This window comes from Pinus tabuliformis, chromosome 6, assembly GCF_031772625.1.
Source record: "Pinus tabuliformis cultivar Carrire ecotype Pingquan chromosome 6, CPIR1, whole genome shotgun sequence".
NCBI classification, from domain to species: domain Eukaryota; kingdom Viridiplantae; phylum Streptophyta; class Pinopsida; order Pinales; family Pinaceae; genus Pinus; species Pinus tabuliformis.
Genome location: NC_142292.1, coordinates 420,444,096 through 420,467,722, shown reverse-complemented (window position 1 = coordinate 420,467,722; position 23,627 = coordinate 420,444,096). Strand labels below are relative to the sequence as shown.

Here is a 23,627-nt window from a genome sequence, read left to right as displayed (position 1 = left end):
CTATACAATAAGGACATGCAAAATTCTTACTTGTCCATTTTATTTTGATGAATTGTTGGCCACAATCAATATCTGCATTATCATAATCATTAAACCCTTTGTACAATAAGGACATGAAAAACACTTACTTATGCATTGCCTTTTGATGAATTGTTGGTCGTAATCAAGATCTGCATTATCATAATCATTAAACCCTCATCTATAAATGAAATTTATGATCTGCATTATCATAATCATTAAACCCTTTATACAATAATGACATGAAAAATGCTTACTTGTGCATTGTATTTTGATGAATTGTTGGCTGCAGTCAAGATCTGCATTATCATAATCATTAAACCCTCATATGTAAATGAAATTTATGCTTTGATCATATAAACCCTCGAAATTGTTTACCCATAAGAACAAAAATCATCTTTAGTAAAAAGGAAGAACTCTTCGGAGTCCAAATTCATATCCATGTACAAATGGGCAAAATCTCCACTATCATAATCATTAAACCCTCAATTGTAAATGAAATTTATGATCTGCATTATCATAATCATTAAACCATTTGTACAATACGTACATGAAAAATGCTTACTTGTGCATTGCTTTTTGATGAATTGTTGGTCGCAATCAAGGTTTGCATTATCATAATAATTAAACTCTCATCTGTAATTGAAATTTATGATTTGATCACATAAACCCCCGAAATTGCTTACCCATAAATGCTTAGTTGTGCATTGTCTTTTGATGAATTGTTGGCCGCAATCAATATCTGCATTATCATAATCATTAAACTCTCATCTGTAAATGGAAGTTATGCTTTGATCAAATAAACCCTTGAAAATGTTTACCCATACGAACAAAAATCATCTTTAGTAAAAATGAAGAACTCTCCAAAGTCCAAATTCATATCCATGTACAAATGGGAAAAATCTCCACACCGAATGACCTTACCCTTCCTCCATCTAATTGTTAATGCTATCCTAAGGTGTTTTCTGTGCAAAATCCATCTGGGGTTCGAATCCCATGAAATCCATAGATCACGTTGATGGGCTTCCTTCTTCTGGCATTTACACACATATCAACCAGGCAAAGAAAAATGCAGTGCTACAATGTGATGTTGTAATCTGTGAATATTTTATTTGAACCTAGTGCTAAACTGGAAATGAAAAAGAAAATAAATATTTATAATGGAAAAAATAAAAGAAATATTTATAATATAAAATAAAATATATAAATTTCAATTGGGTTAAATGATTTATTTTTAATAAAAATTTGTTATTTTTGCATAACACACTAAATTAAAAAGAAGAATAAGTTAAAAATGATATTGGGATGAGTGTAAACATTTAAATATGGCCTCAATTAATAATAAAAAGTTAAATTAATAAAAATAATAAAATTCAATTTGTTATATTTTGATTTTATTATTAACATGTGAATAGGTTTTGTTACAATACCATGGCTTATCAATACTACAACTCCAAAAACCATAACATATTTCACAACCAAAATATTTTATAACAATATGACAAGATTTTTAGCCATGGATATTCACCCCCACATTACAATAGATATTATTAACTTGTAAAAAATATCCTTTGTTACAATACCATGGGTAAATACCATGGATTATCAATACCACATGCCCAAAAAACATAAATTATTTCACAATCAAAATATTTAATAACTATGGATATTCACCCTCACTTTACCATGGATATTAACTTGTAAATCAGCTTTGTTACAATACCATGGCTTATCAATACCACATGTCAAAAATCCATAACTTATTTCATAGTAAAAATATTTTATTTTAATTTAATTTCACAACATTTTTTTAATTGAATGTAAAAGGGAAAATGTTACAATTTGAGATATATCTAAACCCTCTATCCTAACCACTACTAAAAATATTCCCATAGAAATTAAATTAAGTTTTTAATAAAATTAAGCTAATATGGATCTATGTCAGTTATATATATATATATATATATATATATATATATATATATATATATATATAACTGGCAGAGATCCATCTTAGCTAAGGATCAAAGGGATGAGCACAAGCAAATTGACTAATTATAATAAATTAAATATAGCACATGAGTTTTTAGAGTTTTTTTCATTATATTATTTTTTTTTACATGATTGATCCAAAATATAGGTTTAATATTTTACAACCAATTATTTTAATTTTTTTTTACATGATTGATCTAAAATATAGATTTAGTATTTTACAACCAATTAAGTTTTTTTAATTTAGATAATTTCTTAAACACAATATAATGTGATCAAAATTAAGAGAGAGTTGAGGAGGGGCCGAAGATAGGGAGGGAGATAGTGAAAAAAGTTGGAGGGCAGAGAGAGAGAAAGAGAGAGTGATGGGGGGAGAGAAAGTGAGGTGAGAGAGAGGGGGGGAGAGAGAGATGGAGTTGGAGTGGTAGAGAGAGGGAGGAATGAACAAAGACATAGAAAGATAGAGGTGGGGAGAGAGAGGAGTGAGAAGGGAGAGATGGAGAGAGAGTGAGGGAGAGAGGAGAGGAGGGAAGATAAATAATAGGAGAGGATAGAGATAGGGAGAGAAGGGGAAGGGAGAGAGATGGAGACATAGATATGGAGAAGGACAGGGATGGGGGGAGATAGTGATAAAGTTGGATGGGAGAGAGAGAGAGAAACAGGGAGAGTGATTTGGGGGGGAGAGATAGAGGGAGGTGGGAGATATGGGATAGAGAGGAGAGAGGGATGGAATTGGAGGGGGAAAGAGAGGGAGGGAACAAGAAAAACACAAGAGGGAGAAATGTGGAGAGAGAGAAGGGGTGACAAGGGAGTTATGAAGAGAGAGTGAAGGATAGAGGAGAGCGGGAGGGAATAGAGAGAAAGATATAGATAGAGAGGGAGAGAAGGGGAAGAGAGAGATAGACATAGAAGGGGAAGAGAGGGAGAGAGAGTGTGTGTATGTTTGGGGGGTGAGATAGAGAGAGGGAATAACAAAGAGACACAAATACACATATAGATATTATATAGTATTATATAACCAACCTAGATCCATATTAACCCTATAACTATCAAGCGTCGAGGGGGATCCAACCTCTCGAGGTGCAAACCTTTTCTCAAGTTTTTCACTAGAAAAAAAAAGTTTGCACCTCGAGAAATTGGATCCCTCTCAGCGCTTGATAGATTTGGGGTTAAGATGGATCTAGGTCGGTTAATATGAAATTAAAGTAGTTTTTATTTGATATTATAGTCGTAAAAATTAAAATTGCTCTTCAAATTAATTCAAATTGGAACTAGATCGAATTAGATTAAATAAACAGATTTTTAAAACATACATAAAATAATTTTTTATTAAAAAATATATTTTTAAAATTACAAATTATTAGAGATAAATAATGCAATGTTAGATCACCTATACACCATGTGAGGATGAAGAAGTGTTTAAGGAAGGATAACCTTTCAACCAATCTTTAACAACCTTTCAATTCCCTTTCACTTGCAAGTTTAGATTGCTTGACACAATTAAGATGACTAACATAAAAAAAACTCATTCATATTATTGTAGTACTTGTTAGGTAGTTGTATTTTTGTTCCTAGACTAAATTAGTCATTCATGTTAGTCATTTTAGTTGTATTACTTATTAGATAGTCACATATTTTAACCGGCCACTAAATTAATGATTTATGTTTGTTGTTTCTAGTTCGGTCACTAAGATTGTTCATTTTTGGTAGTATTTCACTTGGAAAAGCTGCGATGACTAACTTTTTTAGTCACCTAGTCACTAATTTCTCATTTTCTACTAGTGTCTAGTACTAAAAACTCATTGGTTTTAGTGTGTTGTTCAATTGATTGTGTCTCTTCATTATGACTCTTTGTCACTTTTGAATGAACAATTTCTTGTTCATCTTTTCTATCAGTTTCCATCTCTTCATTCTATTCAACATGGTTTTTAGACTATATGTATGCTTGGTTAGTTTTGTGAGGAGAATCAAGGATAATAATGTCTTTGCGAAATATAATCTGCTTCATTACTTGCTCCTCTACTTGTTGTTCTTGGTGTTTGAATTTTGTTACTGTCATGCTCTCTTCAATCTTTTGATCTTGTTTTTGTTGTTTCTTTACATTCACATCTTCGTTATCCACTGGACTGCTTGATTGTTGGAATGTAACAAAAACATCGGGCATGTTTTCAATTTGAATTTGTTGGAACTATTCAAAAGAATATGTTGGTTCTAAAAGTAGCTGGGTAAAATTAATTTTCAAACATTCAAGAGATTTCAAATCTTCAATTGGAATAGAAGACAATGCACTTTTCTATTTAAGAAAATCTTCTTAAATTTATTCTTTAAATTCCTGAAGTTTTTCCCTATCCTCAACATTCATTAGTTTTTCCCTTTCAATCACCTGATCAAAACTATTTATGTCTATGAAAAAATTATTGAAATGAGGCTTTTGATGTGTAAAAGTTTTGATATAGCTTACAAAACTATAGTGGTTGTTTATTATTCCACTAGGGTCATAATCAAAATGAGTTAATGAGTAAAGCCATACATTGTTTAGTTCTTCAGCTTCCTTGAATGCAATACCTCTTTCCTTCAATTTTATTCTTCCAAACATAATTGGAAAATTTGGCCAAATCTTCTTCTGAAGTTTACTCATCTTTCATGCTTGACCATTGAATGTTGTTTGATTTGCTACTTCTTAAGATAAATTCTTTGTGGAATGTACCTTGGAAATACATGTGGACCAACTTCACTCCCATATATTCTGAGATAGGAAAACAACTCTTCAATGAACCAGTCTCCTATTTGATCAAGTTCTTGTTTCAGCACTTGGCTAATTCTCAAAGGAGCGCTGCCAAAGATCACCTCATGGGATCATTACATGATTACAAATGTCATAAAAATGAAATTTATAATTATGCTTCAGAGGAGCACTACACTGAAGCATAATTCTGAATGGGTAGCTAAACGTCAGTGGGATAATTCCTCTTCATAAGAGGAAATGAGACAAAGGAAATGACAATGTCTAACAGGTAACCAAACATACAAAAAATATGTTCATAGCCCAGAGGGCATGAAACTGCCAACTTCAAAGCATCTGTCAAGTTTTGGGAGGGAATGTCAGCTCAATTGAAACGGTTTGAGTCATGGTGGATACTGTGAATCAACGATATCTAGTGAATTTTGCAATGCTTAATGTCATTTTCCCCATATAATATGGACAACATTATGATGATGAGCCTAAAAGGCATTTTGAAAATAACAATGGGGTAATCCTTAGATGATTTGAGTTTGAAGTCCTCTTTCTCTTCGCACAACCAGTCTTCAATCAATTTATCATAATTGTTGCCACTTAAAAAAAAAAATTGTTGAAATTATAGAGAAATTTAGAAGTAAAGGAGAGTTTAGGAGAATTGAGCTTATAAATTTTTGAAAGGGTATCTGGCCTCTAGGATGCTATCACGTTTCTATTTGAATATGTAACTATGCGTGTATAGATGTCAAAATGGCCCAAAATCCATTGTATCATGTCATGATAGGGAAATATTCTAAACCTAAAACCAACTTGAGTGTAACTCTGTCCTTCTGATGTTATCATACTATGCATTTTTCTCTTTACTAGAACTTTCTGGTTGTAGCCATTCCTTATTTTCAAAGAAATTATAAATTTCCTCCCATTTCATCATACCTGCATCTTGCATTTTGTAAGTCGTGTTAGAAATCAACGCTCAGATCAAACTATAGTTTCCTGATTTTGGATCTTCTACCTGCTTTAGTTTTTCTTTAATGTGTTCAACTCCTTGCCTTGAACCAGGAAATTTTCCTTTTTCCCCCATTTTGTGCCCTGCATGTCCAATAGAATAGATAATTAAGATTTTTTATAAAAACAAATTTAACTCAATAAGAAGAAACCTTTTGAAATATTACCACTTACCAGAAGTTGCATCTTATAGAATAAACTATCACAATTTCACATTAAAATTTAGGTTTTAATGTTGTGGTTTTAGAGAACCACTACTACAACATGTTTAAATAGAAACATAGAGTTTTGAAGGTGGGTATGGAAAAACACTACTAGTTTGATTAAATCTTGAACTTCAAGTTGTTTAATTTGCATAACAGGTAGTGAATTTAAAATTAATGTGAAAATATGTTTGAACCATTTCTCAAAGAAGGAGGCGAGATTGACGTTGGAATCAGGAGAACCTCATTCAAAACTACAACCAAATGTGACCAATGGCTCATTATATTAGAAAAAACCAAAAAAAATTCAACAATAATGAAAAAAGCTATAAAGTCTAGAAAAATTATTATTTTATTCGCATAGGAAGGACTCATAAGTAGGACAATTAGACAGTCTAGTAGCCACACTTAAAATGTAATTCGGGCAAGGTCCACATCGATTAGTGGGAGCAATTGCCAGCACACTACGTCGGGGATTAATGAAAAGCACTCGAGTCAAGAAAAACTATTATTTTATTCACAAAATACGTTTGACATCCCAGTGATAACAAATAATATTATCCATTAAGAAATTGAAAACAAATATAACACATCCAATGTACTAATGAATTATAAATCTAAAAGGAATTTATAAATCATTAATCAAAAGCTATGGTAAAGATTTCATAGGGTGATTTCGCACATATTTGAGAAATGATATAAAATCCTCTTTTTCTCTTTATAGTATGAATATTAAAATTCAAAGCAAATTATTTTGATGTTGTGATAGTGGGTTTCCTAGGAAAATAGGAAAGTTTTATTTATGTATTTTAATTTTAACAAAAATTCAAGTGCCAACTTTTGACCATTGTTATAGTGAAGGATTTTATAATACTAATGTAAGCCAATCACAACCTATTGTGATACTACCATAATAGTGATTATCAAAAGGATCACGTGAGACAATAAAATGAATAAACAAATTAGAGGTTGTGATACTCCCATAATAGTGATTATCAAAAGGATCACGTGAGACAATAAATTGAATAAACAAATTAGAATTTCTTGTTGAAAAAAATCGTAAAGAAACATAACCCATCAATTCCAATGTCTTTCATTTGGAGTAGAAAATGAAAGAAGGAAAGAAAACAGACCCAAAGTGGTATATGAGGGAACTACCTGCAAAAATGTAAGCCACAACGTTTAATCTATCTATCCATCCAATAATTTGTCTAAAAGCATGGGTAGTTCTGAAGAAAAAAAGAAACAACTAATGATAGCAGTTGACAGTGCATTGAAAGTAGAAAGATTATTGAGGATGGCCATTCTGTTAAAACCAGTTCCTATGGACAAAACCTCAAGCATCTCCATGATGCGGTGACGTGTCTCTGACCATAAGAGGTCATCCTACACCACATGAAATTTCCATTGCTAACACTTTTAGCTAACCCTCACAAAGGAAAAGGAAATTTCAAATTATGCCTAAGATTTATTATGTGACGCATTAGAGTTATGGACACACATACATAGTTATGCATATACTCCCGTTGCCTCTGACTAACTACTGGGCCCACAACATGAGGTCTGAAGGTCTCGAGGACTAGAAGTCGGCGGTGCTTTCCTTATGACTCTTTCCATACCCACGACTTCTTCTTAAGCTCGACTACGTCAATGACTAGGTTCTCTTGGAATTGAGTCTCGACCTTATGCACAAAGGTAACTTACGAGCTCATGGATAGGCCCGACTCTACCTTGCCTTTCAGATGGCTACTGCCATGTGGTCCATTCGGCTACTGCCACATGGAGGATAACTAATGAGTTTCAAATTTTATTGTTCATTACAAAATTAGAAATTAGCATATTTGAATGGAAAACTATGTAAATGAATAGAAATAGAAATTGCGTGTATATATATATATATAATTTGCATTAAAACTAATAATATTTTCCAACGTAGCAATCATTCAGTCGGTAGTCATTCAGTGGCTCGAGTCTCATTGACAGTATTTAGATCAAGGACCGGCTAAAGTCTTCCCTATATATTAGGGTAGACATTTCCATTGTTTCTAAGTCCAACCCCTGACCTACGACCTATTCAACGTCGTTCAAGTTCGCTCATACATCAACATGTTTGAGCCAAGCACAATCCGGATCACGTCTAAATTAAAAATATATTACCATATATCTATATATTTTTTTGCAATTCAATATATATAGATATCTATATCTATATCTATCTATCTATCTATATATCTATATATATATATAGTTTTCCATATATATATTATATATGTTAATTTCTAATTTTATGATAAATAGTAAAAATTTCAAAGCCATTGATTATGCTCCACTTGGCAGTAACTTAGTGGTCCAGGTGGCAATAGTCATATGAAAGCCCAATTAGAACTAGGCCTATCAATGAGCGAACCCATTTTTGTTTAAAATAAATTAATTATCTTATCTACATAATAAATAATAAAATCTTCCCAAGTAGCAGTGGTTCAATGGCCTATGCCGCACTGGAAGTATTTATATCAAGGACTAGTCCGATTCGACGCTTTTCATGCTTATAGCGGAAAGCACACTCATGAGCTTTTACATAGACAGATTCCTCAGAGCACAAAGTGAACCATAAGGGCAGAGAAGGATTAAAAATGAGGCAAAAATCATGGACTAAAAAATCCAACACCCCCTCAACTTTAAAAGCAAAGAAGACAATCAATGAATCTATTGCAATTTGAAAATAACAAGCTAAGCTAGTCACATATCTTATTGATAGTGTCTTTGCATGGTACAGATTCAATTGCACCAAGTGGCCCAAAGTTCCCGTTCTTTGAAAAAATAGGTGTTATCAACACATGAAAACTATTGGGAAATTTGAAATTCTATCCGAAAATGCATAGATGCAATTTTATAACTAAAATCCCTATTTTAACATGGCATCCAATTGAGATTGAAAGAAGGCCAAGCAATCTCAATAGAGATGATAGTTGGAAATTGAGAGATGACAGTTGGAAGATCAGTACTCACTGGATCCCTGTCCTCTCTTCCTAGTCGTGTCTTCTCCTTCTTCCCCTCCCTCTATTATTGACTTATTCTGGATTTCTATGTTTCCCCTTGTTATCCCTTATCCTTCTTTATTTAGCCGTAATTCTTTAATCCTCTTGGGAAATCTCCCTTGGTTTATTTTATTTTAGTAATAGTCCTTTTCATGACTATCTTAAATAACAAAATGTCAGCTATTCTAATATATTTATATTAATTGATTACACAAACCTTTAATAATAATACTATTATTATAACACTATTATATTAATATAATTAATCCTTACATGTACTAACATCCCTAGATCTATGAATATCTGTTCCTATTGGATAACTTTACTATTAAATCGATATTTATTAGTTACCTTAACCATCAATAATAAGAATAATTCACCTTTTCATGTTTAATATGAATAATCTAGTACAAATAATATAACAAGAATTAATATTATTTTAATTATTATTAATATCCCCAGATCTATTAACACTTATCATCATTTGATAAACTTTCCCATTAAACATTTTTAATTAGTTACACAAACCATTAATAAGAAGATTAATACTCTAACGTTATTATAATAATAATATAATATTATTTATTCTATATTAATTCCCTTCTATTACTAATAGTTATTATTTGGTAAATATTCCCTAAATGTAGTTTGATTAACTTTTTATTTAAAATAACACATGATAAATATTATGATAATATTAGTTTTAACATATTAATATAGTTAAACAATTTGAATAGTCAAATCTAGCCGTTTCTTGGTCAATAATAGCTATTTGTACTATGTGACCCAATATAGCCGTTTCTTTAGTCAAACCTAGCCATTGGAAGATATGCTCTCCCTATTTAATATGTAGCCATGATCTGACTCTTCAACTTAGCCGTTGGAAGATATGCTCTCCCTATTCCTAGCCATTGGAAGATATGCTCTCCCTATTTAATATGTAGCCATGATCTGACTCTTCAACTTAGCCGTTGGAAGATATGCTATCCCTATTTAATATGTAGCCATGATTTGACTCTTCAACTTGTCATGACGATGAACCACAGAAGCCTCAATTCAACAATTGAAATCCCTACTTTAACATCGCATTAAAGTTAGTGTAATGTAAAAAGACATTGCTATTTTTTTTACACTAAAATTGTCATTTCTAGCCTATATGCAATGTACTAATTAAAATTGCCATATTCTAATTACATTGAATTTGTAATGTAATAACTAAAATTGCTATAGTTTTAGCATTGCATTAAACTTGAATTATATATTGCAATTATGAATTATCTTGTCATTTTAATTGTATTTTTTTATTAACATAAAATTGTATTTGTTTATTGTTTTTTACTCTAATTTAACTATACTTAAATAACCTAGAGTAATACTCTAGCCACCTTTCAAAACTCAATAATTTAACTAAGTTGTAGGGAATGCATTTTAAATCTTAAAATAGTTGTTTTCTAATGCATTTCATATCAATTTAAAAAATACAAAATTAACTATTTTTTATTTTTAATTATGAAGATTCACTTCCACTTTATCATAAAGAGTTTTAACTTGTAAATATGTTCATAAGTATCTCATGGCTTACTAATACCACATGCCCAAAAAACCATGACTCATCTTAATATCACACATGTTCATATAACATTTTTTTTAATCAATATAACTAAAAGAGCAGAAAAGAAATAATTACTTTTAAGATAAATCTCAGTATTTGATTGACATGTAATCTATAACTACTACTAAGAATATTTTAAAATATTCTATAAAAATTAGACTTGACCATTTACTTAATTATTATTGATAATTAAATTAAAATTCTAAAATAACTATTTCAAAATAGACATAATTATTTATAATGTTAATTTGATATTACTATATAATTTGAAAATAACCACAAATATTTATGCAATTAATTTGATATTATTATTAATTTTTTAAAAGAGAAATATTAAAATTTGTACTAGGCAATACTGACTAATAGTGGCAGGAGTGGAAGCCTGCTCCCTTACGGACCACCAGTGGGTTATTACAGGTGGCGTGGTTTTCCTTGATAACAGTGATGAGTCAAACTGACATTCGGTGATAGCAGCCAGAGATGGTTGTCCTCACTGTTGGTTTGACACCTGAGTTTGATAGGTTTTGCCACCTTCAAAAAAAAAAAAATAGTTATCGAAAGACAGTATATTCACCCTTCTCGACGAGGGGGGAGGCAGAATAGTCGCGTCATCCCATTTAGTTTTTCCTCAAACCTCTGGCAATCTGATTGCAAGAGCCAGTTTGATGTTTCTCTGTCTCACACTAATGAAGATATTCATGGTATACATGGCTAATTAGGAGTCTAAGTGGAGAAGTGTTATTGAGATGGAATTGGTAATTTGAAGTTTTGTTGTGGGGATTATAGAAGTGGCTCTTTGCTTTTCACCCACTTAGGTTTTTTTTGGTTTTGGAAAATTATTGTTTCTTTGGTTATCTTTTCAAAAGGAGCTGCTCATGTTTTAGGTGTTATCTTTTCAAAAGGAGCTGCTCATGTTTTAGGTGTTAGAGACTGTAACATTGGTTGTTATAATCAAATGGCCTGCTTTGTACCAGTTGGCCTTCCCTTTTGGCTTGGTGTCGGTTGTTTTCTTTCTTTAAAACAAAAGAAAACATTACTTCTGCTTAGAAAATGATTGCCAGTTTACTTTGCAAATTGGTAGTAGTTGGTAGAGTCAAGTCAAGCCTTTCTTCATTCTTCTTGTGATAAGCCGTGAAAGACTTTACTTCTGTTTGGTAGTTGGTCGTCGGCAAAGTCAAGTCCATACAATCTTTTTTTTTCATTTCGATTACTAATTAATAGAAATGAATTAATTTATTTTCATAATTGTAGTCGGCAAAGTGTTCAATGATTGATCAGAAAGGAGTGAATTCACTTTAATAATGAGTACTTTTCAAGAGTCAAGTCGGTCAAATCCATCTATGCACTTTTCCATTCTTCTCGTGAATATAAATGAATGGTGCACGCTGCTACTCGGCAAATATGTACTGACAATCCATAATTTTCCAAGCCTGAGTGATTAGAAATGAATGGTTTTTTTCAGAGAGAAAATCCATATATGGGCTTTCGGCCATATATGGTTCACTCCACAGTTAAAAAAACAAAAAAGTTAACTGCTTTTTTTTATTGCTGGTTTCTCCATACTTTTGGTATTTTTATGTTAACTTTATTTTAAATTACTAAATATATAAATTTATTTTACTATAAATTTAGAATGGATGGAGAGAGTTTAAATTTCTTTAATCGTAAAATTAAAAAAAAAAAAAATGTATCCCTTGTCTTTATAAAATTGATTCGAAATAAAAATTCACCACATACATCAAATATTTATATATAAGTTACCCAGTTCGAATTCCATATAGAAAAAATCGATTCAAATTAAAAATTCACCACATACATCAAATATTTATAATATATTTTAAAATTTTCAAGAGGTATCGAATATAATTTGCCAAATCTAGTTGTAATTTATTATATACTCAGTTTGGTTTCTAGGGATTGCTTTTTGATGCTCTCGTTGAGGGATTTTTTTGTTAGTAAGTTGAGGGATTTTTTCTTTGTGTAAATGATTCACCTTTGGGAGTTTATGGATTTCTTTAGTGATGGAATTTGTCATTAGCTTTGGTATTTTATGGACTTTGTGAATTTTTTCTTTGAGTAAATGATTCACTTTTTTGAGTTTATGGACTTCTCACTAATATGGAATTTTCTACTCATCATGGTATTTTATGGACTTCTAACCAATGATAGAATTTGATGGGCAAATTGTTACTCATGGAATTTGTCATTGGCCTTGTTATTTTGTAGACTTCTAACCAATGGTTGAGTGATTTTTGTCTTTGAGTAAATGATTCACCTCTTGGAGCTTATGGACTTCCCACTAGCTATGGAATTTACCATTCACCTTGGTATTTTATGGACTTCTAACCAATGATAGAATTTGATGCTAAATTGTTACTCATGGAATTTGCCATTGGCCTTGGTATTTTATAGGACTTATAACCAATGGTTGAGTGATTTTTTTCTTTGAGTAAATGATTCACCTCTTGGAGCTTATGGACTTCCCACTAGTGATGGAATTTTCTATTCACCTTGGTATTTTATGGACTTCTAACCAATGATAGAATTTGATGGGAAAATTGTTACTCATGGAATTTGATGGGAAAAATTGCCCATCATGGGGTGATTTCCTTGTTAAATATAATTTAAAAAATTTGCAAAACCCTCGTTTTTTTTACAACTTTATAGAAATGTAAAAAGGTAAAAAACTAATAGTTCTGTTTTGAAAATCCAACCCTACCTCCACGTCTAAACATTTACCATGGGCTTTATCTATGTCAATGCTTTCTTAAAGAAAGAAAGAAATTATTTTTAACGTGAAGGCGGCTAAAGATAGCATATGGGTCAAATTGCTTTTCCATCGAATTCTTGTATTCAACCCTATTCAACCCTTTTCTTGTGAAGCATCACAATAAACACTCCCAACTTTTGAAAAAAAACCTCGCTGAATAAATTATCCCAAGAGCTAGCTACCAAAATATGTGCATAACTTTGCTTCACAATAAACACTCCCAACTTCTGAACAAAAACCTCGCTGAATAAATTATCCCAAGAGCTAGCTGCCAAAATATGTGCATAACTTTCCCTATTGTCTTTGAAGGTCTCACATTCTAAAATGAAATGCTTTTTATTTTCCACTTCTTCGTAAAAGCAAAAAATACATACTCTTCCCTCCCGCACTTATTTTTTCCTTTTCCCTTGTTTCAAGAGTTGATGAGAATTAGTCCTTAATTGTGCACTAAGAATTTTAGCTCTCCAAAAAATATTGGCCCCTATGTATGCTTTGTGTTGATGATTATGAGAGGGATTAAACTCCTTAGTATAGTACTTTTTCTTTCTCCCTAATTCCTTATCCCAAGTAGGCTTGTGGAATTTATCCATAACAAAAGATTTGATCTCTTTACTGTTTATGGGACACATCTTCAAGCAAATACTCCATTTACTAAACCATTTCTTATTTTTCCGCATCCAAGTCTTCTTTCTTTTACACAATATGTCATTAAAGACAACCTTCGGCCATCTGCCCTCTTCCAGTTGCTCAATTTTATTTAAATACCTTATGACTCGTAGCATAGCAATTTGCGCAACCCCTGTTTCACTTAACAAGATAATATAAGGAACTTCACTTTTAATTTTTAATTTGTTTGTAATCAAACACTTTTGAACTTTCTCAATTTGTTTCCACTGCATGTCAGATGTACTGCTGACCCACCGTTCACAATCGTAGAGAATCACTAGAATCACTAAAACCCCAAAAAGAGTTTGAGTGGTTTTCCAATCCCACAACTCTGCCTCTCTACACCTATTTTGAAAAGCATGAAATGCTTTCCAACCCCCCAAAGTTCTTTTTTTCTACAACCATCCCAGCTTAGATTTCTGTTGAAGTCAATTATGAGGTACTTGTAATCTGAAAGCATAAAATGATTTCCAACCCCAAAAGTTCTTTTTTTCTACAACCATCCCAGCTTAGATTTCTGTTGAAGACAATTCTGAGGTACTTGTAATCTGTAACTTCTTCCAGTTTGTTTCCTTCAAAGTAGAACTTGTGTTGGTTACGTTTTCTTTTGTTAGAGAAAACCACTATATTCGTTTTGCTAATATTGACTTGCATCCACACCTTTCTACAAAAAATTTTAAGGGAGAGTAAGTGCTCTTGCAAACCAAGAGAAAATTGAGCAATTATAATAAGGTGATCTGCATACAAAAGAAGCCTTATAACAAACTTGCCCAAATGGGTATCGTCACCCCCTTGCGAATTCAGCCACTCTTCAAGCTTGTCGATATATAAACCAAAAAGTGTAGGACACAATGGGAAATCTTGCTTGACCCCGATATCACTTCTAAAACTTTCAGAAATGGCTGCTGAAGATCTAATTTTGACTTTCACCTCTTCATACAGCCTATGCACAACTACTCAAATTCTTAGGAACCCCAAGTTCCTCCATTCTATGCCAAAGCTTATCCCTAGGAAATTTGTCAAAGGCTTTTCTAAAATCAACAAAGTAACAAAAGAATTCTTCCTTTTTCTCCCAAACTTTTTCAATGATGTGCCTTAAAGTTACACTATGATCAACTGTGGAATGTTTAGGTCTAAAACTTGCTTTCCCTTTAGCATGTTTATCTCTTTCTTCTGCTCGCTTGCCGATTTTATTTTCAAGAATGTTTATTATTATAGTCCTATAATTGGAGGGATTATTGACGTCACCACTCTTGAAAAGAGGTATTGCCGGACTAGTCGTCCAATATGTGGGGAACCCCTATTGTATGATGTTGTTGAAAATTTTTGTAATGTGAGGTGCAAGAATTTTTAAGCCCCACTTTAGATACTTTGTTTGGAGTTTAGCTAAGTCTTTTGCTTTTCCAACACCCAACTTCTCAATTGCCATCTGTTACATAGTAATTTGTCATTGTCCTCATCTCAGTCCCTCTATTGTGTCATGTATCAAATAAACATGTCCATATCTTCCCACTTATGCAAAAAGATTAAACAGTGCTATCTGATGCTGAAGACTGACCCTTTTCCCCTAAGTTTCTACATTGTCGCTAATAAGCCATTAATATGTGCGACGATCCCTTGTCATGAACAGTCTCGTCGCGACACCGTCGCAGGTGTACACGTGTCTCCCGTGACGGTCGGATTTTAGGGCTCGACGCGAGGCTCCCAGCTATTTATTATGACGATTGGTCTGAATGCATTGCCTCCTTGCGATGTCGTCACTGAGCCTTAGTTCATGACTTGCAACGATCCAGATTTGGCGAATTTGTTCAAACAATTAGCCTTTTGGGTATTTCTAGAGCTGGTTGTTGGGTCAGTTTGGGTCGCCTTTCCTCCTCTTGGATGGTGGTTCTACCTCTTGTGCAACCTCCCTTGAGGATAAGCTCCCTCTCCCTCATTTCATGGAGACTCCTCCTATAACATCACTCACCATTGCTATGATCTGCTAGTTCTTAGTTCTGAAATTAGTGCTTGTTGGTTCTTTTGAGTTTGGTTTGAAGCTAAGTAGATAGCTTTCGTGTGAGTGTGACAAGTGTGGGATTGCTAATAGTTCGATAAGAGGTTGTGGAGTATCTTAGCTTTGCATGAGGGCTTGATAGAGAGAGAGAGTTATTGTCCTATTAGGAGACCCATTATTAAGAGTGAATACTTGAAGTAACATACTGACTGGACCCTCCGAGAAGCAAGGAAAATTTTAAGGATGGAAAATTTTCTTGAAGTTTAAAACATTGGCGAATCTCACTAATCCCTAATATGCAAATTATAAATGTTTATTGATATATTTGTAAAATTAATCAAATTTATAATTATTTTATATATAGTCTCTCTATAATGTTGGCGATTTTTAAGGTAAAATAATTTTATATTCTAAAATTTGGGCGAATCGTCTTTTATAAAATTGGAAATTGGCGAATCTTTTTTGTGGAAAAATCATGGAAAATTAGCCCACTGGGCGAACATTAGCCCCTAAAATTTTCCATGCCGAGAAGACTTGCGATGTCAAGGCATGGTTGTAAGTTTGCTCTTGTTTCATTTTTAATACAAGAAGTGATGATTTCGTATATCTTGTGTATAATCTACTTGATAGCTTGTGACTCCTTGACTTTACAAGTAAATAGATCATTATTGTTCTCGGTTATGTGCTCTGTTGTTTTCTTGTGGTGTTCTAGGTTGATTGCTCATTGAGGAGAAAGAAACGGAAGCTGGAGCAGTGCAACGGAAAATTCATCAACCATCGGTTTCAGGTAGGCCTCCAACAATGACTATTTAAAGGAATCTATTGTTGTTTTGTCTTTGCTGTGATTAGACCCACTCTAGGGCTAGAGGTGTTGCCTCTGTCCACAAAGGGAACACTTTCCTACTTCACAAGTTGGCGACTCCGCTGGGGAAGTCCTTTGTATGTTTTCTTCTTGTTTACTTTTGATTTGTCTTTTATTTTAGTGTCTCTTGGATCTTCGGGGTCTGCACCTTCAGTGTTTGATTGCCAAATTTTATCCGGGAATTCCCCTTACTGTCTGGAAGAATAGCCTGGTGTTTGTTTGGGAGTTTTCATTTGTTTTTCCTTGTTTTTAAACTCGTCGCTGGAAAAATCTTGACAGCTGCGACGACGTCGCCCTATCCTCGTTTTGTAAACTTGTGCGTCACTGATCCCCTGTCGTACAGTCGTGACTATTCCTGAAATCAGCCCATCGCGGAAGATAGGTGTACTCCTGTGATGACGTCACTCTGTTGCTGCCTTTACCCTTGCGACGATTGGCTTATCGTCACAAGTTGCTGGTTATAGACTCGCGACGATTCTTGTGCAAGTTGCTTTTTACAACTTTGCCTCCTGAAACCATCAATCTTGCTTATCCCCTGCTGTTTTCTCTCTCCCATCAGCTTGTCTTAATTGCTTTGGCTGAGGCTTATTGCTTGTTGGCTTCATTTGAGTGAATCTTGTCTCTTTAGCCCTGTGACCTAGCTCTTTCAAGTTTTTTGAACCATTTGTTTGGGTTCCTTGTCTATCCAAGGTTCATCCATAACCATATTATTAATATGTTTGAAGTTTTTGCTACTTGTTTTGCTGGTCGATTTTTGGTGTCGATTCTTGAAACAATTTCTTATGATTGATTCGATTTCTTCACTACCAAGCATAGATTACAATTGTTTGGATTGATCAGTTTACACTCACTTGTTTGTCTCTTTAAATTCAAACAAAAAAAAAATCCAAATCAAGGGATTGCATTCATTTAGTATACAAAAGTGAAAGTACATTTGCATTCTAAATTTTAATGATTAAGAAATTGGAAGGCAAACTTTAAATCTTCCATTAGTAGTATCGATGCATTGTCAGATTAGCGTATTAATGCATTATGTTTCCTAGTGATTGGATTGCTTGCGTGCACTACTTCTCTTGCATTTGCTTGTTGTGGTTTGCATTCGCTTGGAAATGAACTCCTTACCCTCATTTAGGTAGTTGTTCATCGAAACGATTGATGCTTTACTCATTCTAGTTGCATCCTAGGGATTTTTGACATACATACGGTAGGGCCTTAAAACCAAACCCTAATTCAAGATCAAATCTAAAATCAATTGAATGAACTTAACAATGCATTGGAACTTAACATTCATTATTTAGAGGTTTAGACTAGAGATGTGCTCCGACGTCGTTAAACCTAGTCACTATTGTTTTCACTTAAGGCTGGGTGTTTCCTCCTTCTGTGACTCAATAGCTGCTAGTACAGACTTGTGCTCCCCGTACCGTCGATTATATATTAGGAGACCCCACTAGGTTATCATCCTACATCCATAGGAAGACGTGTCTGCCACCTTACAAACCGTAATGCACCGAACACAACATTCGGGAAGACTGATTGCCGTACGGAAAGTCCTTGGTTATTTTTTTCTTTCATTTGATCACTAAGGTGTATTGCAGTTTTGCGGTTTATCTGGTAAACTTCTTGTCTAGTTCTCCAGAATCACTTTCATTCCTTTCAACTCCTTAAAAGAAAAGGATCATCTGAGCACTTGTCCTTTCAGGCTCATTAAACCTCGAAAGAGATAGAGTCACCTTTTCGTCCTTTTCTCGACTCTTGAAACATGAAAAGGTCAAGTTTTGTTCCTGTGTCACAAAATTTATTGCCCACGAAATATTCTTGGTAACGGTTAGAGTTCTTTGTTACAGTGCAATGGCAATCTTTTCTGAGTCTATCGGCCAAGGTCTTCCCTCCGACGGAACTCCTGGTCCATTTCCTCCATTCGGAAATGCTAGTGCTTCGTATATGGCAACATTGTCCTTGCCTGGGTTAACCATCATTTTTCCCGTTTGGTTATTTTCAACCTCGGTGGTCCTGAGCATCATGAATCCTGTCCCACCATCTCCTTCGTTTGAATCATGACACGATGATTCCAAGGCTGAACCTATGCCTTCTTCCCCTGTTTCTTCATCTTCCTCTCCTCCTTCACTTGGTGAAAGTTCTACACCTAGTAACCAGGAGGCTAAGAAGAAGAAGAAGAAAAAGTTGGATAAGCGTCTGGCCGCCCCTCCAGCTCATGTTCTGAGTACGTCACCAGTGGTGACACCTTCTGCTCCTCTGCAGGGGGTTAAGTTTCCTTGTAAATTGTGCAAGGGTGACCATCTTCTTCGTGATTGTCCTAGCATTCCTAGCATCTTAGATGTTTGGTCTCACGGTCCGACTCATCCCTCATCGTCCTCTGAAGCTCATGACGATGCTACCCTCTCAACTGGCAGCGGAAAGAAGACAGGGAAGATTCGTTTCCCCTGTAGGCTCTATAAAGGCAACCATCTCCTTCACCTTTGTCCACTCCTAGATAAAGCTTCCGCCATTTTGGAAGGTCTTACAGCTTCTTCCCCTCCACTTCCAATTGGTTATCAGAGGCTCTCTTCAGACCCTCTCCCCGTTGACAAAGAGATAAATATGGATTCTTCTCTTGTCTGTCCTCCTTTTCCCGAGCCTGGCTGTGCCATGCCTGTTCTTGACCAACCATTGGTCAGAAAGAGCGTCGACTTGGGTTCACCACCCATTGTTCACTTTGCTCCAGAAGAGCATCATGATCATTCTGCTCATGTTCTTCTCATCTCATCAGATTCTCTTGCGTCTAAGAATGACCCTCTTATCCCAGCCGATCAAGAGCATCCTTCTTCGGTTCCTATAGAGCAAGGGGGCAATCATACGATACCCCCACCAAGTAGTTCGGTCGTTTCCTTTGACTGGAGTCATTTGACTGCATTCCACCTTCCATCCTACGTGCCTTTCCAACTTACAGTACACGCCTATGATAAGGCAGTATCGGGCACTCTCTTGGATAAAGGTGCGTCTGTCAGTCTTATGCCTTCCACTACTTGGCAAGCTTTGGGCTCCCCATCGCTTGTACCTGTTACTTAGAATTTGTTAGCCTTTGACGGAGGAACTCGTCAACCTTTCGGGATCCTTCCCAAGTTCCCTGTGACTTTGGGAGGCAAAACCGTCTATATAGACGCGATGGTTGTGTTTTAGATTTTAGTCTTCTCCTTGGCCGTGACTATATTTATGCCATGTGGGCTCTTGTTTCTTTGCTTTTCCATGTGGCCTGTTTTCTGCATGATGGAAGAATGGTGACCATCGATCAACTATCATTCTTTAGTCACCCGGTGCCTCCTGTGCCGCCGTTGTCCTCTATCGATTCCCTACCACAAGTCAATTATGTGGCTACCCATTCTGCCTCCGCATCTGTTGATGATCTTGCATATGGTCTCGTACATCATGTACTAGGGGCATTGGAACCTGATCTGTCATTTGTGCCTCATGACATGTGTTCCTCCCAGAGTGCGTTTCTTCCATTCAGCGAAGACCTCTTGGGAGCCATGTTCTCATCTAGCCCATGAACAGATGACCAATGATAGTTCTGATCTTGTGTTGACCTCGTTAAAAAATGAAGCAAGGTCCGAGGAGAGTTCTTGTTCTTATGTCAACCTCTATAAAAAATGAAAACAAGGATGTTGAGCATAGTTCCTTGTCTTGTTTCAAGCTCGTTAAAAAATGAAACAAGGAGTCTTGAGGAAAGTTCTTGATCTTGTGTCAACCTTGTTAAAAAATGAAACAAGGGTCATGAGGATAGTTCTTTTACTGTGTCAACCTCATTAAAAAAAAAATGAAACAACTCCCTTTCCAAATCGAGTCTTTGATTAAGATCTTGTAAACTCTGAGTCGAGTTTTTCCAAGATCTTGAAAGTGAACCTTCATTCCATCCACCTCGTTGAATGCAATGAAGCTTGGGGGGCATGCACCTCGATTTGCATCATTATGCTGGGGGCATGCGAACTTATAACAAGCATAGCTTTTTTGTTTCAAGCTTGTGTAAACATGAAACCGGGTCCAAGCAGAGTTCTCCATGGTTCAAGCTTGTGTAAAATGAACCCATACCCAATTTACATCTTGTGATTGTTGTTTTTATCTGCTAAATTCTACTAGATGAGCCTTGGTTGTTTCGTTCCATCATCGCCATCTCTTTGGCCGATATATGCTTTCAATTGGTTGTTTTTCCCTTTCCTGATGGACTACAGCGATGAGTGGTTTTATTAGCTAGCCTCTTGACCATTACATGTTTTGAGCAGTTCCACCATTACTGGAACTAGTTGCAGCCCTTTATACCACTCCTTCCTCCAGGACGAGTCCTCTTTAAGCTCTTTTTTGACTCATAAAAGATGAAAAGATTTCCGAGTATTTTTTTCCTCTTTGACTCGTTAAAGAGAATAAAAATGGAGGTCTGCTTTCAGCGCTTTTCCGACCGTATAAACATGAAAAGATCGCCAGACTTTTGTCATTTCAAGTTCGATATTGGTTATGAAACAACATGTTTTCGATCACTTTTTTACTTTTTTTGGATCAGGGCCACTAATTACGAAAAGTACTCCTTGGTCGTAATGGTGAAGCAGTTCTCTCGGGTATTGTTTTCTACTTTTTCGGGCTTGAGGGACACAAACTTACAAAAAAGGACCCCCCTGGAGTTTTCTTTTCCGTGCCTTTTTCAAACTCTCGAAACATGAAAAAGACTCCGAGTTTTACCTATGTCGGACTCGTTAAACCTTAACGACATTGGACTCATCACTATGACCGGGTTCGAACTTCTCCTCCCTAGGGCTCGTTAAACTATTACTAGGTTGGATTCGTCCAAAGGTCGAACTTATATCACAAGCATATGCTATCCCCTTCAAGTTTATTTTTCAAAAATAATTGGGGTACTCGCTAGCAATGGTGGGGGAAATTTTGGAAGTCTTCATTGGTTACCTACGACAGCTAGTCACTCTTGAACATCGACACTTTTTCTTCTCGTCGAGTTGGGATATCCACTTCGTCATTTGGCCTTCTGGGGTTTTGGGTTGCTATTTTTGCCTCATTCCATCTAATCCATGTTGTCTCCATCAGACCTCTGATCCCTTGGTACCAAAATGCTACTGTATTCCAGAGTCGTGTCGCCGATATGTTCAAGAGTATAATCCTTCTGCAGTTTACACCCTTACCTCCTCCTCTGATTCTCTATTTCACTACCTACCACTTGTTCCTTATCTCGTGTCATTGATGGGGGAAACATTATGGCCCTCCTGCGATGGATCATCTCCTGTCAACATTAGCTCATTATCCAGGATGTTGATCTAGAGATCCCTTTCGGTACCTTGGAGCTTGCATGCCTCAATGGCAAGTTCTTTGCACTTGACGATAGATTTTCATCATTAGTCTTCGATTCGATTCCACGAGTGTTCGAATTTAGCTCATTTTTCACGCTTAGTGGATTGTACTAGCAATACCTTGAGGGCCATTGACATTACTGGTGGTTTCTATCCTACTTGTTAACGGTTTCCATCATTGACTGGTAATCAAGCGACTTTCTATCATGCTCGACTTCAGCACATTTGTTCGCATGCTAGAATTTGTACTATGATCGGTTAGGGTTTCAAGACCCCGGACTAAGATTACATATGTTCGGGCTGCGTGGATTGGTTTGTGATTACATACATGACTCTTTGATTGGATGGCTACGACCATACCTTTATCATTATATATGGTCTTATCAACTGGGTGGCTGTGTCCATACCACAGACCAAGTTTCATATGTCTTTTGGATGGTTGCGCCCATGACTAGACTACATGTATTTCACTATTAGAGATATCAGTTGTACTTGCGCCTACAGGTTCTTCAAGGTGGTGTTCCAGTTAGATCATGGTTTCGTAAAGTATTTCACCCCTCCCACTCTCTCAGGCTTCATGCTTTAGGGGGCATCTGTTACACAGTAATTTGTCAATGTCCTCATCTCAGTCCCTCTGTTGTGACATGTATCAAATAAACATGTCCATATCTTCCCACTTATGCAAAAATATTAAACAATGCTCTCTGATACTAAAGATTGACCCTTTTTCCCTAATTTTCTACATCGTCGCTAATAAGCCATTAATATGTGTGACGATCCCTTGTCATGAACAGTCTCGTCGTGACACTGTCGCAGGTGTACACGTGTTTCCCGTGACAGTCGGATTTTAGGGATCGACGCGAGGCGCCCAGCTATTTATTACGACGATTGGTCTGAATGCATTGCCTCCTTGCGATGTCATCGTTGAGCCTTAGTTCATGACCTGCGATGATCCAGATTTGGCGAATTTGTTCAAACAGTCGGCCTTCTGGGTGTTTCTAGAGCTGGTTGTTGGGTCAGTTTGGGTCACCTTTCCTCCTCTGGGATGGTGGTTCCGCCTCTTGTGCAACCTCCCTTGAGGATAAGCTCCCTCTCCCTCATTTCATGGAGACTCCTTCTCCTATAAAATCACTCACCATTGCTATGATCTGCTAGTTCTTTAGTTCTGGAATTAGTGCTTGCTGGTTCTTTTGAGTTTGGTTTGAAGCTAAGTAGATAGCTTTGGTGTGAGTGTGACAAGTGTGGGATTGCTAATAGTTTGATAAGAGGTTGTGGAGTATCTTAGCTTTGCATGATGGATTAATAGAGAGAGAGAGAGCTATTGTCCTATTGGGAGACCCATTCTTAAGAGTGAATGCTTGAAGGAATATACTGACTAGACCC

The 23,627-nt window shown here is 35.4% G+C and overlaps 1 pseudogene; it reads right to left on the bottom strand.

Moving 5' to 3' along the window:
* The window catches only part of LOC149259098 (iron-sulfur cluster assembly SufBD family protein ABCI8, chloroplastic-like), a 32,651-nt pseudogene extending 13,084 nt beyond the window's left edge, over positions 1–19,567 (bottom strand).
* Positions 19,568–23,627: the final 4,060 nt, after the last annotated feature.